Below are 4,673 nucleotides of genomic sequence, written 5' to 3'. Positions count from 1 at the left end.
AAATAAATATATATATATATATATATATATATATATAAAATTCTTGACTAGAGTTTATCAGTTGTTAAAGATTCAGGAGCCATCTGTAGACTGCAGAGTGGCAGAGCCTATGGAAACTGAAACCCAGATCCAGATCCGTGAGTTGCAGCTAGGTCTGCATGGCTCTGTCTAAGCCTAACAATCATGTGGAAAGTCAGAAACTGAGAGCATTTTGCCCAGGGGAACACAGGCTCTCCCCAGTGCCAGGAGTCCTAAGGTTTGCAAAGATGGACAGGGATGGCTACAATGGGTCAGAAGATTGGAAAAAGGACATCTTACTCTCAGCTCACCCAGCCAGCCAGTCCTGCACTCACTGGGCTCCTGGGACCCACTTGGACCAGAACTCATGGAATTCCAGCACCATCCTGGTCCCCAATTCCCTCCCAGTCCTGCATCCACCAGTCCCCTGATCCTGTCAGTTCCAGCATCAGTCCAGCATCCTATAGGGCACTCCAGCTTCCCAGTGCCCAGTCTCCCAACCCCTGGTAACCCCCAACCTGGCCCATCACTCACAGCTTTGCAGCCAGCCTGCAGGTCTCAGTGCCTGGTCATGATCCACTTGATACATAACATCTGGATCCCCTGTGTGACTGAGCCCCACATGCTTCCTATCCATCAGACTCATTGGGTCCAGCACACAGCTCCACAATGAATATGCAGGTTCTTGTGTCCAGCCCTCAGGACCAGCTGGGAGAGAAGCACCTGACCAGGAATTGCAAAGGGCAAGAGCGGGAGATTGAGTTTAGAGACTAAATCAGAGACCAGGAATTATGGGGTCCACATGTGATATAAAGTGCTAAGAATAGGCTCCAATACCACATGAGTATATACCACATGAGTGGAACCCAAGGGAGATTCCAGGGGTGAGTCTTCCAACATGGACTAGCAACTCTGGTCCTGAAGATGCACTGTTGTAAAATCTCCAGACCAGTTGGTTCACAGCATACCAAGCATACAACCCACCTCCAATGTTCTGCCTCCAGGACTAACACTCCCACCCTAGTAACCCCAGCCATCCTGAGGGTAGAGCTAGCATTAAACTCTAGACCACCTGACCTAATAGCCAAGAAGGGAAGCTGAGAAACTTCTCTTCTCCAAAATTGCTCAATTTTTCATTGAAATGCCCCCCTTTTTTCTCTCTCGCATTTCTACCATTTTTGAACCAAATATTTTTCATGCATTGGTTCATTGAGGACTGGGATGTCTGAAAAATATCACAGTTTTGTTGTGTATTCTTGTATTTTTACTTTTTTCTTTTTCTTTTTTAATTTCTTGCCGCAGTCCGGCTGCAGCAAAATAACCGGGGAGTGACGAACAACTTGTGTACATTGATACAGCAGGAGTGGGAGCCATTTATTGTAGGACAACAGAGGTATTTATACATTCCACACAGCTTATCTTAATTAACATAAACTAGATACAGCAGTCAACCAATAAGAAATCTCCACAATTAATGGCTCGCTGGCGCCACCTCACAAACCACTCCCCCTGGCAAAATGCCAGGCGCCATCTTGACTTGTTTACAGACTCTAACAATTTCTTTTTATTTTTTAAAAATTTTACTATATATATAGATAGATAGATAGATAGATAGATAGATTCATTTCCTTTCACTTATCTATTACCCTGGATTCTCTTTCTTTTCTCTGTTAATAACCAATTTCTATTAATTCCTCTTTCATTCTTCCTATAATTTTTACTTCTATCTCTTCTCCTCCTTCCTCATAAACATCACTTCCTACACCACTTCTATTATCTCCTTTCCCACCATTTGATACTGTAAACCCTTTTGCAAACTATTGTTTATACTGTAGAGAATAACTGAAAGCATCATTTCTGTTTATTGTGAGAAAAGTGTAGACATCTTACTAGGAGATTTTTTTATTTAAGGTTATATATTGTTTACATTAGGTGCTGTGAAAATTGGTCTTCCCCTTAAGGTGAGGTACTGGAAAAATACAGGGACACTAAAAGTCTACAGGGTAGAAACTGTACTGCCTCAGATCCACACTGCTAGATGGGCAGACACACAAACAGAATGAAAAAGAGAAGTGAACAAAGCACACCCAACAAATTAAGATGTTCCAACAATAGAATTCATTGATAACACAGTAGAAGAAATGTCAGAGAAGGAGTTTAGAATAGTTACATAGTTAAACTGATCCAAAATATAAAGAATGATATAAGAAGTGAAATCAGGGATAAATTTCATGAGGTGAAATATCATTTCAATAAAGAGAGATTCTGAAAAGAAACTAAGCAGAAATCCTCAAAATGAGGGAATCAATAAACCAAATTAAAAATTAAATGAAAACCATCACCACGTGAAAGACAGACCCTTTGGTGATGAAGATAAAATACATAATCTTGAAAATAAAGTTCACCATGCAGAGAAGATGGCAAGAAACCATGAACAGACTTACGAAATGGGATAACATGAAGAGACAAAATTTAAGATTTATCAGGATAGATGAAGGCACAGAGATACAGACTAAAGGAGTGCACAGTCTTTTAATAAAATAATATCGGAAAATTTCCCAAACCTAAAGAATTAAATGGAAAATCAAGTACAAGAGGCTTATAGGACCCCAAATGTACAAAATCACAACAGACTCACACCAAGGCACATTATAATAAATATGCATAACATACAGAATAAGAATAGAATTTTAAAGACCAAAAGAGAAAAATATCAGTTTACATATAGGGGAAACTAATTTGGACCTCAGCTGATTTCTCAAACCTGACTCTCAAAGCTAGGAAGTTATAGAATACTATAAACCTGAAAGAAAATAGATGACAAACAAGAATTCTGTATCCAGAAAAATTAAGCTTCAGACTTGAAGATGAAATAAAAACCTTCTATGATAAACAAAAGTTAAAAGCATTCACAAATAGAAAGCCTGCATACAGAACATTCTCAACAAAATATTCCATGAAGATGAAATGAAAAATAAAAAAGAAAACCAGCAAAAGAAGAAACTATGCTAAAGGAATAGTCAATCAAGGATAAATTAATTCAAATTAAAAACCAGAAATAAACCAAAATGACTGGAATATATATCATATCTCAATAATATCCTTGGATGTTAATAACTCATCAGTCTAAACACATATACTGGCAGACTGGATTTAGAAACAAGACCCAACAATATGCTCTCTCCAAAGAGCTTACCTCATAGGCCAAGACATTCACAGACTGAAAGTGAAAGAGCAAGGGTTTCTATCCCCATATAAAGTGGACTTAAAGTGAAAGTTAGCCATTAGGAACAAAGAAGGACATTTAATACTGCTTAAGGGAATTACATCAACAAGATGTAACAATAGTAAATATTTATACCCCAAACAATGGAGCATCTACATACATATCAATGTCAAGAATCAAATACACCACAACACAATAATACTGGGTGACTTTAACACACCTCTCTCACTACTGGGTAGATCCTCCAAACAAAAACTAAATAAAGAAACTATAGAACTAAACAATACAATCAATAATTTAGACTTAACAGATATATATAGAATATTTCAACATCAACAAGTGAATAGATTTTCTTCTCAGCCCCACATAGATCCTTCTCTAAAATATAACATTTCTTATGCCACAAAGAAACTTGTAGCAAATACCCAAAAAAAAGACATAATACTCTGCATTCTTTCAGATTATAAGGGGATGAAATTAGAAAATAGAAGTTACTAACACCTGAAGACTATATAATAGTATATTGAATGATGAATGGATAGCAGAAGAAATCAGGGAGGAAATTTAAAAAAAAAAACACATCTAGAAGTATATGAGAATAGTGATACAAAGTATTAAAATCTCTGGGACACTATGAAGGTACTGCTAAGAGGAAAGTTCATCATATTGAGCTCATTCATTAAAAGAATAAAAAGTCAATAAATACATGACCTAACATTGTATCTCAAAGCCCTAGAAAAAGATGAACAAAAAAACACCAAAGGCAGTAGAAAACAGGAAATAATTAAAATAAGAGCTGAAATCAATAAAACTGAAACAAAGGAACAATTCAAAAACTGACAAAACAAAAGGTCGGGTTTTTGAAAGAAAAAAAAAATTGATAAACAATTAGTTACACTAACAAAGAGAAAAAGAAAGTTCAAATTACTAAAATTTGTGATAAAAAGGAAATATTACAATAGACACTACTGAAATACAGAAGATAATCAGAAACAATTTTAAAAATTTATACTTCAATAAATTAGAAAATTTTGAAGACATCAACAAATTTTTAGAGACATATGACCTATTCAAATTGAATCAGGAGGATATACAATGTAATAGAAGACACCATTAAAATCCTATCAATCAAAAAAACCCAAGGAAAAAAATTAAAAAAAAATTATTTTAAGCCTATGACCAGACAGATTCTCAACCAAGTTCTATAAGACCTTCAAAGAAGAATTAACACCAATATTCCTCAATTTTTTTCCATGAAATAGAAAACACATTCTATGAAGCTAGTATCACCCTGATACCAAAACCAGACAAAGACACTTCAAGGAAATAAAATTTCAGACCAATATCCCTCATGAACACAGATGTAAAAATTCCTAATAAAATTCTGGAAAATCTCATACAAAAACATATTTAAAAGATAGTGGGCCAC

Source organism: Marmota marmota, unplaced genomic scaffold (genome assembly GCF_001458135.2).
Source record: "Marmota marmota marmota unplaced genomic scaffold, marMar, whole genome shotgun sequence".
Lineage (NCBI taxonomy): Eukaryota > Metazoa > Chordata > Mammalia > Rodentia > Sciuridae > Marmota > Marmota marmota.
This window is presented reverse-complemented; position numbering follows the sequence as displayed.